General features: G+C 39.4%; 1 long non-coding RNA gene and 1 pseudogene across 1 annotated transcript; one reads left to right on the top strand and one right to left on the bottom strand.

The window, feature by feature from the left end:
* Nucleotides 1–7,321: 7,321 nt before the first annotated feature.
* On the bottom strand, nt 7,322–9,734 carry LOC122068793. Its single transcript, XR_006137243.1, has 3 exons — nt 9,600–9,734; nt 7,728–7,803; nt 7,322–7,463 (listed from the first exon to the last, which is right to left on the bottom strand). It is a non-coding gene; the product is annotated as an uncharacterized LOC122068793 (long non-coding RNA).
* A 4,931-nt stretch (nt 9,735–14,665) lies between these two features.
* On the top strand, nt 14,666–22,735 carry LOC122068792 (annotated as a pseudogene).
* The last annotated feature ends 1,506 nt before the right edge of the window (nt 22,736–24,241 follow it).

Raw genomic sequence — 24,241 nt, 5'->3', positions numbered from 1 at the left:
TGAAGTACACGCTACATCATGCTCAGTGCCATGCGTGATGACATTACAGGGGACTATGAGAAGTTCCCTATAGCTAAGTCCATGTGGGACGAGCTCAAGCGTGCATTCAGGGGTACATCCACTACTAGACTTAGAGGTATGATCCTCAAGTTCGAGATGTACAAAATGGATCCAAAGCATAAGATGCCTGAGCACATCAGAGATGTGAAAGAAATGATCCGCAAACTTAAGGATGCGGGACATGAGCTATCTGATGAGCAGCAGATTCAGACATTGATTCGGACACTCCCTGATTCATCAAATGAAACTTGTCCTTGCCTATCTTAAGACTATCAAGACACTGACTGATCTTGCCCAGCACCTTGAGCTAGAGGCAGAGCGCCTAAAGGCGACACAGATCACAGCTCTTTTCACCCAAGGGGGCAAACGCAAGGGCAACAGGCCCAAGTGTCGTGGGCAAGGAAAGGGGAATCAGGGAGGTGACCAGAATCAAGCACCTAAGGCGGGTGGGGTCAAACGCAAGAAGGGCAAGCGTGGGAACAAGAAGGACATATCCAAGAAGAGATGCTATAATTGCCTAGGACTTGGACACTTTGCTTGTGATTGCACTGAGGCAAAGAAGGTATAGTCCCTATCTTTTCCTCTTTGTACTTGTGTTAGTACACATGTTTTGGTTGCCCTAACGCAGTCAGATTGCATTGTTGATACAGGAGCAGCCAGAAACATCATGCGGGAAAGAGGAGGCTACGTAGATTACCTCAAAGTGCCCCTGGGAGCACAAAGTGTATTAATGGGAAATGGCGCCAGCGTTGATGTTCTGGGAGTTGGAACGGTCCAGCTCCTCTTCCGAATAGGCTGCCTTCTTCTTCTCCATGATGTTTTTTATGCTCCGGACATGATGTATAATCTCGTTTCTGTTACAACACTTTTAGAGTTTGGGTATTCTTTTGTTTTTTTCCTTCAATTCTTTAGATTTGATGTTTAAAGATGCCCTTTGGGGGCACTGTACTCTTGACAAGGGTTTTATTAAACTAGATTTAATTAATGCAAATTCTAGTTCTTCTTCTTCATTTGTAGTTAATAGTAATTTAGATCCTGTGACTTGGCATGCTAGGCTAGGTCATATAAGGTAGGATAGGATGTCCCGTTTAGTTAGAGTAGGCCTTGACCTGCCTGTATGCAAACTCTGTTTGGTAGGGAAGGCTCATCGTAAGCCTTTTGAAAAGGCTGCCAGATCAACTCAGCCCTTAGAGCTAGTACATTCGGACATCTGTGGACCCATGAATGTCAAAGCAAGACATGGGGCCTCCTAGTTTCTCACTTTTATAGATGACTATTCACGATTCGGTTATGTTTATTTGATAGCTCACCGTCATGAAGCATTGGATTGCTTCAAATGCTTTGTGACTGAGGTTGAGAATCAATTAAGTAGAAATCTACAGTTTCTGCGAACTGATCATGGACGCAAATATTTATCTGAACAATATGAGGAAAAAGGAATAGTGAGACAGTTGACCATTCCTTACACTCCACAACAAAATAGTGTAGTGGAGAGAAGGAATAGGACTCTATTGGACATGGTTAGATCCATTATGGCACAAGCCAACCTCCTAATTAGTTTATGGGGGGATGCACTTGAGACTGCTGCCTACATCCTTAATAGAGTACCTTCTCAGTCTGTTCCATCCACCCCTATGAGGTTTGGAAAGGCACTAAGCCTACTGTAGCCTGTAGGGCACTTACGACCATGGGGTTGTGCAGGGTATGTTCACTCCTCGTCCCATAAGTATGGGAAGTTAGGACCCAGAGCTAAGAAGTGCATCTTTGTGAGGTATTCTAACAACTCAAAGGGGTACGTTATGTATAGTGAACATCCTGGTGGACATCTGACTGAAACTGAATCACGTGATGTCGATTTTCTAGAATCGGATTATCCTTGCCTGTTTGATGCGCATAGAGATCTTGACCTCTATGGATTAGAGGAACCTCATAGTGTATCTCATCATCTTAGCGAGGGTGGGGTTATATCTCATCCAATATCGCCAGAGATAATGAGAATGTCATAGATGGTAATGCATCTACACACTGTGAACCTAGTGGGAGTGCACCAAGCGGGAGCACACCCACAGATGAGATCATCTCATGCGTAGAAGCACACGAGGACACATTCCCTATTGTTGATTTGAGATTGAAGGGGAAACTGCTCTTGTGTGTACCCCAGGTGATGAGGGAGAGCCAGCTTCTTTGCAAGAGGCACGCTCATCACTAGCTAAGGATGATTGGTTGGCTGCTATAGAGGATGAGTTGAGTTCAATAAAACAGAACTAAGTCTGGGAGTTAGTTGATCTTCCGCCCAACTGCAAGGCCATTGGGAACAAATGGGTTCTCAAGATCAAGTGCAAGGTGGATGGATCAATTGACAAGTATAAGGCACGCCTTGTGGCGAAAGGCTACACCCAAAGAGAGGGTGTGGACTATGATGAAACTTTCTCCCCAGTGGTGAGGATAGCATCCATTCATCTTATTTTGTCCATTGTTGCAAGGTTAGATCTAGAACTCTTTCAAATGGACGTTAAGACTGCATTTCTCAATGGAGAACTGGACGAAGAGATCTATATGGATCAACTAGTGGGATTTGAGGCCAAGGGGCATGAGCGCAAAGTATGCTGCCTTAAGCATTCCTTGTATGGCCTCAAACAAGTGTCCAGGCAGTGGTACTTTAGATTTCACCACGTCGTAATTTCAACTGACTTTGAGGTGATTGAAGAAGACCATTGCGTGTGTATAAGACGGTCTAATGAAGGATTCATTGTTCTTTCTTTGTATGTCGATGACATTCTCTTAGTTGGGAATGACATCGGCATGATTGTCGCCACTAAAGGGTGGCTATCCTCCACATTTGAGATGAAGGATATGGGTGAAGCCAACTTCGTGTTGGGCATCAAGATTGTGAGGGATCGATCAAGGAATTTTCTTGGTTTGTCTCGATAGACTTACTTCGAGAAAATTCTTGAACGATTTCACATGCTAAATTCAAAGCCCATAGACACTCCAATGGACAAAACGTGCACATTGAGCCTAAGTAAATGTCCTAAGAATGAAGAAGAGAAGAAACAAATGTCAAGAGTACCTATGCTACTACAGTAAGTAGTCTGATGTACGCGATGATGTGCACGCGTCCAGACATATGCTATGCAGTAGGGATGGTCAGCCGTTACCAGAGTAACCTAGGGCCAATTCATTGGTAGGCAATCAAAAGGATTTTTCGATACCTTCATGGGACTACAGATCTCATGCTCACCTACAGTGGTCCAAACTTGAGATTGAGAGGATACAATGATGCTGATTGGGGCAGCGACCAAGATGAGCAAAAGTCTACCTCAGGCTATGCATTTGTCCTTGGAGGTGGAGCTGTGACTTGGAGCAGCAAGAAGCAGACCTGCATTGCTCTATCCACGATGGAGGCTGAGTACATTGCATGCTCAACAGCTTCAGGAGGCAGTATGGCTTAGGAGATTCTTGAGGAGTCTTAGCCTATTTTCACATGCTGATGATGTGGTAATATTGTATACTGATTGTACATCAGCTTTGGCATTTTCCAAGGATGCTAAGTTCTATGGAAGAGCCAAGCACATTGCGATCCGTTATCACTATGTCCGTGATATGGTTGCAAAGGGAGAAGTTGACTTAAAGCACATCTCCACATCTAATGTGGTAGCTGACCCATTTACTAAACCTATTTCAAGGGATGTGTTCCTTTCACATGTTAGGAGTCTGGGTCTTAGACGTGGATGATGTATCTTTCTTTTGTAAGACAATTTTATTGACATAATGTCATTACTTTTAAGGAGTGTGCATTTGAGGCATGTGTTTGTAATAAGTGATATGTGTATTTCTATTTGAGTAGTTGTCACCAGGCTTGAATCGACCCACTCACACGGGTGATTCACCTTGGCGCTTGTGAGTAGCAAGCAAGATGAGTCTATGGTTTTTCAAAGCTTTAGGGGGCTTTAAAACCAATAAGAGACTCCTTAGTCAGCACTAAGATGAGACCTTCTTGGTCGAATGTGGAATCATCACAATTTCATGTAGCCTGAGTTAAAGTCGAATGTGAATCTTTTAGACAGTTGGCTGCAAGAGCAACTGGTGCTAAAAGGTTAGGCGCTTTAAAAAATGATTGAACCAAGATTCATATGGCGTTTTATATTTTTAGTGACATGCCCATGCAAGTGGGAGTTACGCCATAGCATGCATTAGTTACATGTGCTGAAGCCGACCGATGATGTGAGTGACCGAATGGATCCCTGCTTCGTCACTGTGTGAGCCATCAACCAGTACCCTTTACCTAAGACTATGTCATGAAGAGGACATCCAATGTTGCTACTTTAACTTGTTCCTTAGGATTAAGGATGAGGCGGTCTTGCAGGGCAAGACTAGGAAAGCAGTTGGGGATAATCTAAATGGTATGAGTGCTATGGGAAAATTTTTCTTTCTATACCTTATTGTGTTGTGACTCATTGCCCGGGCGACTTGTCAGCTTTCGGTTAGATAAAGTCATGAGTGCTTCGCATAAAGTTGGTCCACACTGCTCATCAAGAGGGATCGAGAGTGTGGAATCTGGTATAGTTGAACTGTTTAGGGTATTATGAGATTATTTCGAGTGATGTGCTATATTGGTCAGATGGAGATTTGGTATAGCACTCCTGCCCTAGATACATCTCTTAGGTCGCACGTTCCACTTCTGCATAAAAGGTTTTGGTTTGATGAGAGCATTGTTTGATATCTAAGAGAGATCCGCTACTTACGGCGAGTGGGAGATGTTAAAAGTTATGAGTAGGGTTCACCCACATATCCGTTGTGGGGGTGGGACCCACCCACTTGGTGCCTAAGTTGGCTGCTTGAGGGAACGTGAGAGAGAGAGAGAGAGAGAGAGAGAGAGAGATTCCCTCAACCGTCGCACCCTATTCTCTGGCTTATTGGAGTCCAACTGGGACTCTATAAGTTAAGGGAGATAAAAACGAATGGGACGGTTACAAGAGGGGTCGTACGATTGCTCTCTCGAGGGTTCTTCTTTCTTTCGAATCTTCCCTCTCTCTGAAAGCTTTAGATTGCTCTTGTATCCCATTCCTGGAACCTCCATCAAGGGTTCGCAGTTTGGAATGTGGAAACACAATGGTGAAGGGGACTTTGACGGGAATGCAAAGAGAGCACCTCCTGTGTTGCTTCTACTCTCAAGCTGGGTCTTCCAATTGGCATGTGAAGGTCCTTCGTAGTTTAACAGCTATAATGGATGTCACCCCTTTTAAGACCCTTTGGCATTTAAGTTTTGGTTGCTGCTACATTTCATACACTTTGACAATCATCAAAGACCTTGCATACCTCATTAAGGGACTTATCTATCAGTATTCAAGACTTGGTTGAACTATTGACTCAGTGTCTAGTATAATTATCTACTCGGGCTTCCTTCAAGCCATAAGGAATTCCATAGAGGGCTCTTTGTTAGGGCTATATATATTTTGGCTTTTCTTGATGCACTGTTCCACTCTGCACGGTCCTGCAACACATATTAGAAACTGACCCGGAGGGAGCTCCGGGAAAGAGGCTTGATGCCTAAATCAGGTCATAGATCATCAAAAAAGATAGAGAATGTAGAGTCATAAAGTCTATTGAGGATCTTACCTTCGAAATCCGTTAAGTCTATTGATTTTAATGAAATTAAGGATTAAACGTTAGCTTGCTTTCATGAATAGATTTATTGATGAAATTCCTTATTCACTCCAAGCTTCTAGGCCAAAAACATTTTCAGATTTATTTTCTTGAGAATCATTTCATTAATTCATTTAATGATGAAATCCCTTAATCTCTCCAAGCTTTCAGGCTAAGGATATGTTCAGATTTACTAATGATATTGTATAATTCCTTTAGTTTCTTGTGAATCATTTCATAAGTTCATCTGTTGAGATTTTCCTTAACCTCTCTAATTCTCTTGAGCTAAGAATAGGTTCAGTTTTTCATGATGGTGTGGTTTACAATATTTAGTTTCCTGAAGATCTTTGTTGAATTCATTTATTGCCAAAAGACCTCAATTTTTTCTTTAGCTATGAATGGCTTCAAATTTAATAATGGCATGACATGATTTCTTTAATTCCTTGAAGGTTATTTTCTTAATTCATCTATTGAGGAAATCTTGTCCAATTCAATATTTCATGAAATCTCAGATTTTATAACAGTTTCTTCATGAAAATTTATGTCATCTCTTCACATCTTAGGATAAAATTCTATGATCCCATGTCCCTCTCATTATTGAGTAAAAATCTATTTTGATGTTTGTGAGTGTACCGCATGATTACATATTAGGGGGACTGAATTTAGAATTGACATTATCATTCCTATGGCTAAGGAAAAATGCATTTGTTGCAAGTGCATGTTGTATGAGCTGATTTTGGAACTCATTCTCAAATTGTTTTTTTTTTGGGTAGGAAAACTGAATTCTCGTCAGTCCTATGCTTTTGAAAATGCCCCTATTATGGTCATATATTTGATTTTGGAACCCATTTTTATCATTAAATGATTAAGAAAGATGCTGTTGCTATGGCTGCATTGATGGGTGTCTTGAATTTGGATTTCAGACTAATGAATAGATATATATATATATACATTTTTTTTTGTCAGAACACAGAATTTTATTAATAAAAGTCAGAGGTAAAGAGTCTTTCCCCAGATTTCAAATTTACAAAAGCAAAAGGGGGAGAACCCCCCCAAGACCTACACAGACCATACATGGAAGCTCCTTTGGCTAAAACATGTGCTTCTCTACTAGAAGATGTAGGAACAAAAGAAAAGCTACAGAAAGAAAAGAAAGGAATTAAAGAAATGATATCATCAACAACAACTCTTGTTGCCCAATTAATCCCACTACTGCCACCATTAATGGCATTAACTACAGCTAAACAATCTGAAAAACATAAGAGGGCCCTTAGCCCAAGAAACTGAGCCATTAGAAGCCCATCACGCATAGACTCTGCTTCTAAAACTGCTGCAGAGATCCCCTTTCGGCAACTGCAAGTAGCACCAACGAAAACTCCCATGAAATTTTGGATAATTGCACCTCTACTACCAGATTTACGTATCTTGTTCCAAGCCCCATCAGAGTGAAGAATGAAATGACCAGGAGGAGGGGAGCCTGTATAAACAGTGTTCTTAGGAGAATCACCAGAACCTGAACCCGATTGTTGAGTGAGCCAAAGTCGTTCCTCCTCCACAGCAATGTAAAATGTAGAAATGGTACACCTTGGATCAGGCTCGATGCAAATTTTCCGAAGAAGAGAAGTCCAAATAGTATCAAAATCAACTTTATCAGACATCTTTGAATTTAACCATCAGAAAATTAATCCAATATTTGAAATGAGCACCACTAAACTCCCGAGTATCCAAACGAAGTGGAGAAACTAACCGACACATAGCTACAAATGGACAAAGAAACAAAGCATGAACAATGGAATCCTCATTAGATTTACACAACGAACAAGTAGCATTAGAGGCAAGGTTCCTATGAAACAGTAGCTGTTTTACTGCTAAACAATTAGCACAACAACGCCATAGAAACAACTTAATCTTAGGAAAGATCTTCAAAGACCACAGTTTAACCCAAAAAGGATCATAAGAAGAGGAAGCATGGCATTTAGATTCAAGAGCAGTATAATAGGTAGACTTTACAGAAAACTTACCAGATTTAGCAGGCGACCAAAGCCAACCGTCCTTCCTTGGAGAAACAGACTGGGATTTGGAGAATAGCAGAAGCCTCTGAATCAGAAAATAACATTTTAATAAGAGGTATATTCCAATGACAAGAAGGCCGTAAAATAAGGTCAGCTACTATAAGAGAAGAATTAGCATTTAGGCTACTGAAAATTTCCCCTCCCAGCTGCGAGGGAATCCAAGGATCTTTATAAACATGAGTCTCAAATCCATCACCAATGCATTTTCTAATTCCTTTAAGTAGTAGTTCCCTACACTTTAAAAGGCTTTTCCAAGCCCAGAATCCAGATGGTTTATAAGTGACATCCGAAAAAGAAGAACTACAGAAATATTTCCCTTTTAAAACTTTCACCCAAAGGGCATCAGGGTTATGAATAATTCTCCAACATTGTCTAGCAAGCAAGGCTAGATTGAAACACATCAAATCTCTGAACCCAAGGCCACCACTCTTCTTACTACGACAAAGTTGATCCCAGGCCATCCAAAACACCCCTTTGTTAGTACTATCCTTCCACCAAAAGCGTCTCATGCATTTAGTTAAATCCTTGCACACACTACTTGGAATTAGAAACATAGACATAGCATAAGAAGGCATGGCCATTGCCACAGATTTGAGGAGGATTTCCTTCCCAGCAGCTGATAAAAAATTCTCCTTCCTACCCGACAATTTCAAGTGGACTCTTTCAACAATTTTTGAAAACAAATTCCTTTTTGTTCTACCAAATTCAGTGGGTAATCCTAGGTATTTCCCATGATTGGTAACCACCTTAAAACCTGTAATCAAATCAACCTCATTTTGAACATCCGATGGGGTTAAGGGGCTAAATAAAAGGCTAGATTTATCAAAAATAACCTCTTGTCTAGCACATCTTTATATTGTTTAAGGGTATCTAGAATGGTCAAGGCCTCAAAAGCACTAGCCTTTCTGAAAATCATACAATCATCAGCAAACATTAAATGGGACACTCTTGGACCCCCTCTACTAGTCTTAATACCCGAAATCAATCTAGACTCCTCAGCATGAACAAGAGCTGATGACAAGGCCTCTTGACCCAAAATGAATAGGTAAGGGCTAAGGGGACAGCCCTGTCTTAAACCCCGTTGGGGTAAAAACTTACCAATAATAGAGCCATTAATCCTAATGTGATAAGAAACAGTAGTTACACATTGCATTATCCAGTTAATCCAAACATTATGAAAGCCAAGTTTAGTAAGCATATCATGCAAAAAAGACCACTCAATTTTTTCATATGCTTTGCTAATATCAAGCTTTAACGCCATCAAACCAGATTTGGTTTTGGAATGTTTCATTTGATGCAAAATTTTATGTGCAACATAAACATTATCAGAAATGGTCCTACTAGGAATGAAAGCACTTGATATGGACGAATGAGAGAATGCAACACGTTTAAGCCTATTAACTAAGCATTTGGCAATGATCTTATAAAAAATAGTGCAAAGACTAATAGGCCATTAGGCCTAAATTGGGAAATAAGACTAGGGTGCTTTTGCTTTGGAATTAACCCAAGGACTGTATGATTGAAACCTCTAAACATGAAACCAGATTCAAAACACCACTTAATAGCTTTAGTGACATCAGGTCCCACAATATTTCAATGACTATGGAAAATTTTTGTTGGCATGCCATCCAAACTGGGAGGCTTTAGAGCCCCGATTTGGAAAACAGCAGCACGGATTTTATCATCAGAAAAAGATGCACACAAGGCCTGGTTTTGAGAAACTGTAACTCTAGGAGAGACACTAGAGAAAATTTCTACTATCATCAGGGTTAGAAGAAGAATATAATCCAGAAAAATACTATATAATGTGATTATTCAAACCTTTCCATGTCGGTGATCCAAGATCCAGATTCATCATGGAGACGAGTGATGCGATTAAAGTGCCAACACCTAGCAGTAGTGGAGTGAAAAAAGTGGTATTCCTGTCACCATCCTTGAGCCACTGGATATGCGAACGTTGAGCCCAAAACCTCTCTTCATGGATCAGCTGATCTTCCAACTGCTTGCTCATGTTAGCTTCCTCGTCAACGAGGCTTTCCCGAGCAGGGGCATTCTGTAGAGCTTCCAATTCCTTAGACAACCTCGCAATCTCCATGCTACTGTTCATAAAAGTAGCACGACTCCAATTCTTCAGCTTGTATCCACACGTTTTGAATTTAGAGAAAAGACAGAATGATGTCGACCCTCTAGGATGCCAACTCCAGCCTTGTCCAACAACACCAGCCAGCTCTGGGTGGCCTAACCATTTGGATTCAAACCTAAACTGAGAAGGACTTGTCTTGTGTTGAGGAAGGAAATGAACTGCCACAGGTGTGTGATCTGATCCAACCATAGCATGCCGATGAACAGTGATGGAGTCATACAAACGGAATAGCTCTCCATTTCCAAGCACCTTGTCGATACTGGCCATAATCAGCTCCCGACCTTGTCTCTTATTTGACCAAGAGAAACGAGGACCTGTAAAATTAAACTCCATTAAACCACAATCATTTAAATCATTAGAAAAATTTATAAAAGAAGCCAAATTTTTTGGCCGACCCCCGAATTTCTCCTCGTTGTCAAGTGTCTCATTGAAATCACCAAGACACATCCAAGGTCCAGAAACAAAGTGGCTGATTTGAATTAATTCATGCCAACAAGCATCCCTGAGATCATGCTTAGGGTCACCACACACAAATGTTATACGAATAGAAGAGGAGAAAAAGGATGCTGAAATAGAGACATCCACAAACCGATTAGAGACGGATAGAATGTTAACAGAAATAGAATCATTCCAAAATAAAGCTAACCCACCTGATGTACCAATAGGATCGAGCACAAGTAAATCCGAGAAGCCAAGTTTACCATTAATTTTATTCATATAACTCTGGAGCTGCTTAGTCTCAATTAAGAGTAGTAAACATGGTCGAACTTTAGAGCAAATTTTGCTCAAATATTGGACTATCAAAGGCCGACCACACCCTTGACAGTTCCAACAAATAAGACTCATGGCTCCCCGGATGGCTTTGAGGTAGCCATCCAAACCTTCAGAGATGAATTAGAAGAAGACTCAGCTGAGCATGAACCTGTGAAAAGGACACGACGATGTCTGGCCTTCTCTTTCAGTTTTTGCCGAGGTGGGTGCCAACCCAATAGAGCAGGGGGTTCAAAGGCAAAGGATCAGAGGTAGCATAAATAGAGAGCGTTTTAAAGCCTCTGAGAACCGGGCTAGGAATTTCCACCTCTTTTCTTTTGTAGGAAACAGGACTGGCCGGGTCTAAACATGGGCTAGAAATCTCCTCGATAACGACAGAAGAACCGTGAACCATCCCAGAAGAGGGCACCTCATAATCAGAAGTGATTAGCATAATTTTTGTGGCAGGTGTGACCGCCAAAGCATCTTCTTCCAAGTCTGAAAAATCCACTGGATTACGAGAGCCTAGATCACACCTCGGCACCTTGCCCCATTCGCCATGTCTAACATTAAAGGACCAGCTGCTTGAGCTACCTGACTTGACATGGGAACAGATGGACTAATCTCCTCCATATTGGGCTGAGCCACAGATGCAACAGGGTTCAAAGACCTGGGACCAGAATTCCCACTACCAGAATTCACATTAACTTGTGCCAAATTAGGCCCAGGAACAGCCTCACTTGCATTGGAACAAGAGACCTGCAGATTGGAAGGGTACTCAGTCTGATGAGCAGAAGGTATGCTCAGTTCATTCATGTCTCTAACCCCCACAGGTTGTGCATCAGTGGCTTCCATAGTAGTAACTTGTGATAGATCTGGTAAGTTTTCTTGAACTCCACAGGTAGGGTCTCTGACCATGCCTCGGAGAACACTGACTTGCCTCATCGCCATCAAGGAATGTCTAGAAAAGTGAGGCTCAGGATGGAGCAAAGACTGAAGGATACTGCCTAAAGAATTTTCCATTTCCCTCAAATTATGAGCTCTCGAGCCGAAGACAGAAGACACCGATCGCTACTCATGCATTATAAGAATAGCCTTGGCAATTAATAACATCTGAATATGGCATTGGGCAAACCACAGAACTTCCAAGACGAAGCCATTCTCCAAAGAGTGTATCGAAACATGAATGGCATATAGATATTTCCTCAAGTGAGTTTCAAAGGCATTTTCCTTTACAAATTATAAAATGCAAGTTTTCAAAATTTAAAAGACAAACATGCTTTTGTTCAAAAAATCTCTTTTAAATGCCACTTAGCATGGGCCTTGATCATTAATTGATCAAGAGCTTGTGCATGTGTAGCCACATCAATTCGGCCCTAGATTTTTCCTCAAAAAAAAGATGATTTTTGTTTTAGTCATGAGTCGTTGGGCTAAGAGATTAAAATTTCTTAAATCTAGGTTGACTAAGTTGGCCCAACCATCATCCTTCATTGATTTTTATGCCTTCTAACAAAAATCTCCATTTTTCTTCCATTTTTTTTTTTCTAAAACGTAATGGCATATCTTAGTTCTTGATATTTTCAGCCCACTTAAGTCAAATGTAGCAAGTCCATAACAATTTATTCAATTTGTTTTAAGTATGTCAAAAAACCTTTTCTCCCCTTTGGGTTTAGTCCATTCATGACTAGACCTCCTTACCTAAGACCCTACACTCCAATTTGTATGCCAAAAAAAAAAAAAAATACTTGAGTCATTTTCATCTTTCTTAAATTATTCATTCTTATTGGTTTAATTTATAAGCAAATGAAAGGTACTCCTAGTCCCTAGGCATAGTCTAGGATGCATGGGCATGGCTGGCCCACAACATCAACATCAACCCACAGTATAAGAGCGTTGGGTTTGATTTCTCAATCATCAATGATGGGAGGGTTGGCCCATCATCCAGCCCATCCTCAATGTCTCATTTCCATGATTCTCTTGTCATTTTCTTTCATTTTTCATTCATTCTCTATGTAATGTGCATGATTCATTTTTATATGCTTGCACTGTTTTGATTACTCTCCTTGTATATGGATTTTCTTTCTATATTTAACATTCAATTGATTCTCATATTGTCATATGATGCTATATGGACACACACACACACACACACACACTTATACCCACCTTGATTTGATACATCTAAACCTAGAAACTTGGTTAGAGTATAACACTTCGACCCAAACTAGACTAGGCTTTATTTATGATTAAGCACTAACTTAGCGAGCAGGGTTTACACGGGTTTAGATAAAAGTAGGCCAACCTTCAGGTAGGGCGAGGCAGGTGCCTAACACTTTCCCGCCTCGTTAATTGACACTTGTCTAGAGATTTGGACATGGATCATCCCTTATCGTGTAACGTGTCATAGATTTCTTTCTACCAAGGGAGAGACATATTCTGGGTCTTAGGCCTATGACCACGAGGGTCCCCCGAATTCTTTCCTCTTTTGGGAGGGACTACTTGACAATCTTTTTTATATTTCCACCATTATTTCTACACTTGTAACTTAATATTTTGCGCACACAAGATTTCTATTGTAAGCATATCGAGAGAGATAATAACATCATTATTATTTAATCAGCGCCTATAAGGATAGCACCTTGAACCCTATCCGGGTTCATGTAGTACTTAGAGCACATAAAATTTTTAGCCTAACAGATTTTTTAAAGTAGCTAGCAAATTTAAGTTCTGAAATTTTAGGACTATAGGTGTAGATATGCAACCCTAAAACGATGCAGAAGATAATGGAAAAACAAGAACAAGCAATGCACATAGATTTATGAGGTTCGGAAAGATTGCCTACGTCCTCGGTGAGATGAGATCCTGCTTCACTATCAATGGAGAATAAGGTTACAACGCTCGTCCTCACACCTCTCAGTATTGCTTGCATTACAGAGAAAGAAACCCTTGCTATAAATATATAACGAAAAACTCTAATCCGAATAGTACAAAACTGCCCTTAAATGAAAAATTCGAGCAGGGGGCTGGGCCCCCTACACCCCCATTATGCAGGGGGCCTCCTGCCCCCTTGCAACCCCCACGGCCCACTAACCGGCTAACAGGACCGCCGTCCTACTTGTCGAGGCACCTGCACTAGCACCAGTACTCTATGGATTAAACTGTGACGGAATACAAGACATCGTACATCAATATATAGAATAGTACAAAGTATTGGTCAAAGCACCGTAAACAAATATAAACATATAGATGATACATGCCAATGCATGAGAAGATATTTGATTGAAGAAGACTCTGATATTTAACACGGAGTTAATTTAAATCATTATTATATATCTAAATAGTCAAAATTTTCAGATCTACATTTCTTATTTCTTAAAATATAATGGAAATGTAATGTTTCCATAGCTTACTAAAGCCGAGATATGCTTCTCCCCCCCCCCCAAAAAAAAATGCTCAAAAGAATTTACTTGTTATTTTTAAATGTCTTAATTTTGTTCTTTACATATGACATGTGTCATGTCTAAAAGGTATAAAATGGCATGCAACATGAATAACCTAAAAAGTCCTACAAGTCTATAATCTAAGTGCCCCCAAATGAATCAGTGATAAAGAAATGCACCAGTTTTAAGTATGCGTGAATATATACATCATGTGTGTGTAGAAGGTGACAATGTATGATATATGAGTAGAAGTTTGACACAAACGCATAAGTTGACTTCGGGAGATCCCTGCTGTCACCAACTAATTAAGTTCATTCCTTTACCTCCCATTATATATATATATATATATATGTTGCTCTGAGCTTAACCTTAATTCTACGCCAAGATTCATTGTTATTTTTTATCATATTTTATTTTAAAAGATAAAAAATAATACTAAACAATAGTATGTATCTTGGCATAGAAAATGCAAGCTCACAGAACCTTTATATATATATATAGAGAGAGAGAGAGAGTGAAAAAAAAGAGAAAAATTGGAGACAGAAAATATTGTGATGATGGCTTCTTCGGCGCAGTGCCCACCATTGGGGGTTCTCGGCGCAATATTATTATGTGGGCAACGATGGAAGCTGTGTCCGACAGAGTAGCTTTTTTGGGGGTAGCGTAGCTCTCAATCAAGGAGTTGGCTATGCTGTTGTTTTGGGGTTCGGAGCTTTCTTTGTTGTCTTCACCTCTTTCCTGGTATGCATGTATATATGTATATATAAAATTTTTCTTTCAAAATGAATGGTTTTGAAAAAAAAGAAAGAAAAAAAAGTTAAATGTTTTGATGTATGTAGGGATGAATATAGTTTTGTTGTTCTGATGATTGGCTCTTCTGGGTCATTGGGTGATTGCCTTCTTAGGTGGGACCCACTTTATTGGGTTCCCAAAGTGGGTTCCAAGCTGTTTCCAGTTAGGAATCAAGGCTGAGGGTACTTGGATTTTGGATAGAGTGCAAATCCTTTACTGCTAACAATGTTATTGGTAAAAGGTTTCCCACGACATGTTGGTCACCGAATTTGAAATTTTGGAAACAGTCTCCCTGTGAAGTAGTAGGGGGTAAAGCTATGTACATTATCTGTCCTAGACCCTGTAATCATGGTTTAAAGTATCGATACGTATTTGCTATTCTCGATACGATACTATCAATACGATATATGGAAATTTTGAAATCTTTTTAAAATGATATGTATATATGCACCGATACACCACTGATACGATACACACCGATACATATCAATACTCTATGGGAAATTAAAAATCAAGGTGAAATATATGTTTCGATATGTATTGGTGCATATCGTTATGTATCGGTATGTCATCGGTTGATACATACCGATACAATGCGCTACAGTCATATAATGGCCAAGATGGGTCACTTTTCAGAAAAGCACGATTTTTTGAGGGGTTTTTGTTCCAAAGTTGTTGCTAGCCATTTTTCTCTCTAACTAAAGTGGAAATCAAGGTTGAAACAAAGATTTTACATTTATGGGACAACTAAAAATCTTAGATTCTTAGTGCGATACTCAATTTAGTGTTTATGCATAATACATGTTATCTATAGCTTTTTTTAATTATTTTTTTATACAAAAGTGTATAAAAAAGTATTTTCTATCCATTTATGTACGTATCTTTAGTATATTTTAGTGTATCTTTGATACGATACGATACACTCCAATACGTATCTTAATTTTGACTGACCGATATGACGACATTTACCGATACTTTAATTCTTGCCTGCAATAGTGGAAACTTTGTGCAATAGGTTGCTCTTAATTTTCCCAAGACACTAGTATACTATCATCCTCTCACATAAGTATTTTTTTTTCTCTTACCTTGACCATGTGTCTTCCATATTGGATTATTATATATGGTTCCTTACGCTGCCATGGGTGAGGGGTGAGAGATTCTCCCCCACCAACAATGTGGGGAATCCTTCCCCAGATGTTATCTTGATAATTCCATTATTCTTGATTTTAATTACTAAAATTACCCTCATTATCATGCAAATTACAAAAAGCATGCAACTTTGAAATTGACCAGGTGGTAGTAATCTCCCTGCTGCATGTCCATGAAGTAGAGCATTCTATGATTCATTTAACAACACAATTATTGCCTGTTGGATACGAAGAATTGCTTTAAAGACTCTTAATACTGCTACTATTGTTCTTGTCATCATCAAATGTTATTCTTGAAATCTTGTCAATCATTATTTTGCAGAATCAATATTTTTATGGACTTTCATATATTTTAGGGAAGAGGTTGTATATGCTGTCAGTAACCATAAGATAGCACCTATTATGTATATCTCTCTTCCTCCTTTTGAAATGACCCCCTATTGCTGCTATCTGCTAGTTTACCATTGTGCTATAAAGTTGGTATTTTTTTTTGTGCAATAACGTCGGTAATATGTTGATATTGTCTTAATCTTTGAGCATTATTTTCATCCTAGTTGTTGTCATAATCCCTATTATATGATTAGGAAGCAATTCAAAATGAGCAGATTCATAAAGCACAATGTCATAAAACTGAGAAAATTGCAGAAAAAAAATATTAAAAAAAGAATAATCCACTGGATGAAGCTCCCACTATTACAGAGTCTGGAAAGGGCAAATGTTTGTAGCTTTACCAATGCTTCGCACGGGAGATTGTTTTCGAGTTTTGAACCCGCAACCAATAGATTGTTCAAAATTATAACAAAATAAGTAAAACAAAGGATGGTTGCGCGTGTTCGTTGATAGTGTCTGGTAAAAAAGATCAGGTTAGTTCCGTTACGCGCATCAAACCCTTATTTGATTATGCCAATGATAGGCATCTTTATATTTTGTGGACGTGAAAAATACATGTATTTTGTGTAGATTTCAATTCAATAAATCACTTGCATTGGATCAAGAGACCTTTCAAATTCTGATGATCATGCTGCCAAACTTATATTAAGAACCTTGAAACTGTTTCTTAATGAACAATATATGAATAGACGAGTTGAGTTGTTCCTACTAACTACCAAAATGGCCACTTGGGTATTGTCCAATACTTCAATGCTCTGCATATAATCAAACATGATTGACAATGAAAGAATTAAATTAAAGGATTTGTACATTCATGATACCCCTATTTTAGTTTTTTTGGAAAAAATATATATATATATATATATATAATAGTACTAACTCTAGAATATGTGGCTCAACTACTCTTTGTTAATATTTCTGTACATTTTTACAGCCATTAATTAATATCTCAAAGACTGTGAACACAGTCCAAGATTGTGAGTACGTAGTCAACCTTACTCCATCAGTAAGAAAACATTTCATTCTGGCACGTGTAACTTCAATGATATAAGTTCTGAACTTATATATTATTAATGGATTAATCATTCTTTTCAAATTATGACGCTCAACTTTTCTCTTTATATCAATAAAATTTGAAAAAAAAAAAAGAGCAAACAGTATATAATTTTTGCCAGATAGTTTGGAGTCTTCGAAAGTTCTCTTTTTCTTAGAATTTTTGTGTTGTAGAGATGAGAATGATAAGATCGATGTGAGGGGAAAACTAAGGTAAAGAATGAAAGTATTATAGCGGATTTAGGAGTCACCCCAATCCATGATAAGCTTCGAAAAAGTCGTTTGAGATGGTATGACCATGTTCAGTGGAGGCCGTCGGATGCACCAGTAAGGAGAAGTGTTCTGATCCAGATAGAAGGATGTAAAAGAGTTGGGGGCAGGCCAAAAATGACCATAGAAGATGTGTTGAGGAAAGACATGCATGTACAAGATCTTGCTCCAAGTATGACATTGAATAGAGCAGATTGGAGGGTTAGTATCCAGTCATGGTTTCAAGTATCGGTATCGTATCCGTATCAGCTGAGACTGGTCCCCGATCCTTGACCAATCCGGATCGGTTACCCATATTGTTTTAGGGGTAAAATAATAGAAAAAAAGTACCTTTTCTGAAAAGCAAGGGGCAAAAGTGACTGATACCCACCGATCCTCTCCGATACTGGTACCAAGACCGAGAACTAAATCCATGGATCCAGTAGCAGACCCCATTTAGCTGTGCTCTACTTCATTACTATTTTTGTGATCAGTTTCCTTTTCCTTGCTTGGATCCATGTAGCCAACCATATTAAATTGGGATCCATGTAGTTTAGTGTAGGAACAAAGAAGCTAAAATTTATAGCTAGCTCAAACTTGTTTTCTCTTCTTTCCTTCATGTTTTGTTCCCTTTTTTTATTTTTTTTATTATTATTATTTTTTTTAAAGATTATTATTTATCTTCTATGATTAGGTATGGCTTGAGAAGCGAGATGTGGGGGCACAACACACATCTGAATGGTTCAATACTGCAGGCAGAAGTGTTAAAACAGGACTCATTGCTAGTGTCATCGTATCTCAGGTAACATGATTCTACTCCAGTAGCCAACTTTTGCTGTGTTTGGATTAAATTACTCTAGGAACTCACATTCTTAGATATATTTTTTGGATTCTTAAATTGGACTTGGGCTACTACAATCTTGCAAATCACCTAGGAGTACGGTGTCAGTGGTCCTTTCTGGTATGCAAGTGGTGCCACCATTCAGGTCTGTTACACAATCTTATTATGTTGGATATATTAAAAAATAAAAAATAATAAATAAAAACCTCTAATTTTTACTCTGTTCTACTAAAACAGGTACTCCTGTTTGGTGTTATGGCAATAGAGATCAAACGAAAGGCTCCTAATGCTCATACGGTCTGAAATTGTAAGAGCTCGGTAAGTTTTATATACCACTAATTGCATGAACTGTTATACAATGATTCTTATATGTTTAATTTAGCACTCCTGTATTATGATTTAACTCTCTCTCTCTCTCTCTCTCTCTCTCTCTCAGATGGGGGACAAAAGCTCATATTGTCTTTCTCTGCTTCTGCTTCCTGACAAATATTATTGTAACTGCCATGCTTCTTGGTGGTTCTGCGGTTGTCAATGCACTTACTGGGGTCAACATTTATGCTGCAAGCTTTCTAATTCCTCTTGGTGTCATAGTCTACACAATGGCTGGGGGACTAAAAGCTATTTTCTTGGCCAGCTACATACATTCTGTCGTAGGTACATACAATATTTTGGACTAATAGACTTGCATTCTTTGGTCTATATTGTTTGGGGTTTCATAAACTTAATTCTTGATTTGTAATGCTCTCTCAGTACATGTGATTTTGGTCATCTATATGTACCTGGTTTACACGGCAAGTAGCAAGCTGGGTAATCCCAAAGTCGTCTACAATCATCTCCTGGAAGTTGCCAGCAAATCAAGAATATGTCAAGAGCCAATTTCTCATACTGGACAGGCCTGTGGACCTGTTGCTGGGAACTATGGGGGATCCTACCTAACAATGTTAAGTTCTGGTGGTCTTATTTTTGGAATTGTCAACATCATTGGCAACTTTGGTACTGTCTTTGTGGACAACGTAAGTTCTATTTCTTCTTCATCTGCTATAGAAAATTTGAGAAAGCCAAGGTTGACCCTAGCTTAGCTTTATTTTCATGTCACAATGTCAGTGCTTCAGTTCATTTTTAATTTAGGCGACTGACTACTCGATCCATATGTCACTTTGTCTTCTTTTTAGTGCTTATATTTTTCATTCTGCTACCTTAGGGGTATTGGATGAGTTCCATTGCTGCACGACCTTCATCAACTCACAAGGGCTACTTGCTGGGTGGCTTGGTTTGGTTTGCTGTGCCTTTCTCTTTGGCAACATCACTGGGTTTAGGAGCTTTAGCTCTTGATTTACCACTAACATCAAGTGAGGCCGGTCGTGGACTTGTTCCTCCTGCTATAGCCATAGCTTTGATGGGAAAAGCAGGATCTGTTATACTTCTTACTATGCTTTTTATGTAAGAATAGTTGCTTCCCTTAACAGCTTTGTTGTTTAATTCCTTCATTTTCATGTTTCGTAGATTTCTTAGAATTGAAAAAGAGAACTATAAAATCTTGGGCAGAGAAAAATGGAGGACATGTAATTCATGGGAATACAAATTTTCCTGCAAGATACTTTCTGAAAAAGGACCAAAGTTGAACTGGATGGTTAACAAGTATTTATGCATAGATGTAATATTCCTGGCAAAGAAATAGAATTGTTCATATATATGCTTAATCAAATTTGTGTTCTATTTTCAGGGCTGTGACATCTGCTGGCTCTGCTGAGCTGATTGCTGTTTCTTCCTTGTGTACATATGACATATATGAGACATATATCAATCCAAATGCCACTGGAAAGCAAATTCTAAATGTTTCGAGGTTTGTCATTCTGGCCTTCGGATGTTTCACGGGAGTGCTAGCAGTGCTACTGAATATGGCAGGAGTTTCATTAGGCTGGATGTATCTAGCCATGGGAGTTATCATTGGTTCTGCTTTTTTTCCCATAGCTTTCATGCTTCTATGGACAAAGGCAAACTCATCAGGTGCCATTGCTGGAACAATCACTGGCTGCATTCTTGGAATTATAACGTGGCTATCGGTGACAGAAGTAGAGTATGGACGAGTAAATCTTGACACAACCGGCAGGAATGCGCCAATGCTTTCTGGAAACCTTGTCTCTATACTAACTGGTGAAGCTATTCATGCTGTATTTAGTCTACTGTGATCACAGAATTATGATTGGGAGAGCACCAAGCAGATTACTATGGTTGAAAGGGATAAGAGAGATTTGCCAGATGATGAATTCAAGGAGGAAAAGCTGAAAAGAGCAAAAGCTTGGATAATAAAATGGGGCATTTGGTTCACTGTTCTGATTTTGATACTCTGGCCTGTTCTCTCTCTTCCAGCAAGTAAGTTCATCTATTACTTCTTTCTAGTTGATCTGGATTTTAAGGGGCTTTCAAGACATTCCTAATTCTATTTTTGGATTGTTTAATAAATCAAAGGACATTCTGATGGGTTTTTGATTAGAGTGATTCTGACCACAAACATGTTGAAACGCAACCCTAAAACGATGCAGAAGATAATAGAAAACAAGAACAAGTAATGCACACAGATTTACGAAGTTCGGCAGGATTGCCTACATCCCCGGTGAGATGAGATCCTGCTTCACTATCAATGGAGAATAGGGTTACAATGCTTGTCCCTCACACCTCTCAGTATTGCTTGCATTACAGAGAAAGAAACCCTCGCTACAAATATATAGCGAAAAACCCTAATCCGGAAAGTACACAACTGCCCTCAGATAAAAAAATTTGAGCTGGGGGCTGCGTCCCCCTACACCCCTACTATGTAGGGGGGGCTCCTTCCCCCCTTGCAACCCCCACAGCCCGCTAACTGGCTAGCGGGACCGCTCTCCTGCCTATCATGGCGCTACACCAGTACTCCCTAGATTAAACTGTGATGGAATACAAGACATCGTACATCAACACATGTTTGGTCCAAGTTTGATTCTATGACGCATTTCATTGATTCCCCCCCCCCCCCCTTTTAAGAGAACATTGATTTTTCACTCTTCCAGAGTGGTTCTCTGAGAAGAAAAAAAATAAAATAAAATCACTTCTCAATCTTAAGAACTACTTCATTTTTGTTCTGATTTCTTACAGTAAATATTTGTTTTCTATAAGAACCACATGAAAGAATCGAAGATGCACTTCCTGGAAGAATCACTCTAAAATATAAGAAGTAATACCAAAGCCTTGGACTCCCAGATGGCTACAACAATAACTAATGTTTTTTGGTGGTCAATGTTTAGCACTTTAGATATATTTTTTGGTTCTCTAATGGTCATGGTCATGGCATTCAGATCAGGTCATTCATAAAACCCACTCCTTCGATTCCTGATCGACCTGAACTGATACAACATATATCATATCTTCATATCTTTCTAGGAAATTTGGATTCTAAGAGGTCCAAATAGACCTTACATTAAAACCTGTCCTTTACACTTGAATTAGTTGGTTTTGACATTATTAATTTATGTATGCTTTTTCAGAGATTTCTGCAAGATATATTGTCCTGAATCTATTTCTCTCTTTTGCAGAAGAGTTCAGTTTGGGATACTTCACATTTTGGGCTGTCATTGCAATAGCCTGGGGTACCATTGGATCTTTTGTCACTATTGCTTTGCCCCTGATCGAAAGCAAGGAAACAATCAAGCATGTTTTGATCGGCATATTTACAAATGCTACACAAAATGAAAAGATTAAAGGAATGAACTCCAATAGTGAAATCCCGTTAGCTGTAACCAAAGGCTGAATGAATTTACATATTAGAGAAAGAGAAGACTAGGAAACATGAAAAAAATAGAGTGAAGAACTCATGCTGTTTCATTACTGTCATAACAGTCTTCTCATATAAACTATTGTCGTTGATACTTGGAAGCTTAGATTTCTGTGCAGATTTCGAAAAATGGTAAATTTTCAAATGATGTCATTGCGTGTAGCTTGGAATTAGAATATTTGCTCAGGAGCCTAACCTTAATGATCCGAGTTTAACTTGTATTCTAGCCTTATGACCTGAGCCTTTGTTGTTTCTCAATGGAAACAGAAAATATTGATGGGTCAAAGTCCCTTGGCCTTTCTATATATGTATACCTTTTAAGCGAAAAATATTTCAGTTGGATAAATCTTTTGTTCAAATTTATCTAGACACAATGTGAGAACTGTCGCTCGGATTTGTATTTCTAACATATTTGGTTCAACCCTTCCTGATGTGAGAACATGGTACACCGTTGAGGGGCTGTTACGGTCCCATATCATTCATGTGGAGAGTTGATCCTGTTGGATTTATGGCTTAATTAATTATTCGTATTGATTAAAGGGGTGAGAGTCAAGTTGTATGAACCGGTTCGGTCCACTCAGATTTTGAGATATGAGGGCCCAACCCATTGTGGTTTAGAGTTCTGGGTGCTGTACAATATTATAAATATTTCTCTTTACTTTACCACTAAAGTGAGAGAAATCAATGAGGTCTGAGGAGTAATAGAAGATCCACAACGAGGAGAAAGGAATTGAAAGGAACTAAATCGTTTTCGTCATCAAGACACTTGGGTGCAAGGTACAGATCGATCTTTATGTTTTGATTCGACTTCGTGTTCTAGTTGTTTGTATGGGAACCTATTAGGGTCTGTTGTAAAACCCTAAACATCCTAACAAGTGGTATTAGAGTTGTTATGATAAAAATACGCAACCATCAGGGACATGCTCAGACGGGACCAAGCAGGCAACGGGTTTGGAGGGAGTAAGCCCTGCCAAGTAGTCTAGGCCTGGCAAGGTCATCCATCCAATAGACACCCGGTAGCTCCGATAGCTAGGATGATCTCCATATTCACTTTCCTATTATAATTCTCGTTATATTCAGACTCCTACCAGCATTAGAAAGCTACCAAAGTGAGACTCTCACTTCATGGCCACCATTATCAACTATAAATACCCATGTAATCCTCTTCTTAAGGGACCGATCTTTTTCATTCTTACTGAAATTATCTATTTGCTAAAAAGTTGACTTAGGCATCAGAGAGTCCCCCACTGGAGCAGCACGACGCTCACTCTCCTGTGTCCGTTGTCTTGTGTAAGTAACGAAGATAGTCTTGGACCAATTTCCTGACGCAATAGATTGGTGCAATCCATGGGATTTTGAGACTGATCAAGCCATTTGCTCGAAGATATGAATCTGTGTAGTGGACGATCCCTGTCTCCACCCCCCACAAAATAGGAAGGACGAGGAAACCTAGGGGCTCAACCTGTAGTAAGAGAGGATGTCAACAACCAGTAGGCAGGGTGAATTGACACAGAAAACCCTCCAGCAGGATAGCTGAACTTTGAAGTTTTTTCCTTGCCAATAATCTATGTTGGCTCGTCGCATCCACACCTGAGGGAGAACTACCCACCGGCCATTGAGCAGGCTCGGCAAACGGGAGGAGGCTTACCTCCTCCCATTGGTTACCTAGTTGCACCCCAGGGACTGGTGAAGAATGCACAGGTAAATGAATTACAACTGCAATTACTGGATACCAACGACATGGTTCGGAGATTCATCCGCCACTTCAGACCAACTCTTCCCTAGGACAATTACTCGACGAAACATAAGAAAATAAGTAGCAGTCGAAACTGGTGGTTGACCGACATAGTGA

Source organism: Macadamia integrifolia, unplaced genomic scaffold, assembly GCF_013358625.1.
Source record: "Macadamia integrifolia cultivar HAES 741 unplaced genomic scaffold, SCU_Mint_v3 scaffold459, whole genome shotgun sequence".
Lineage (NCBI taxonomy): Eukaryota > Viridiplantae > Streptophyta > Magnoliopsida > Proteales > Proteaceae > Macadamia > Macadamia integrifolia.
Note: the sequence above shows the minus strand (reverse complement) of the source record. Positions and strands in the feature narration are given on the sequence as shown.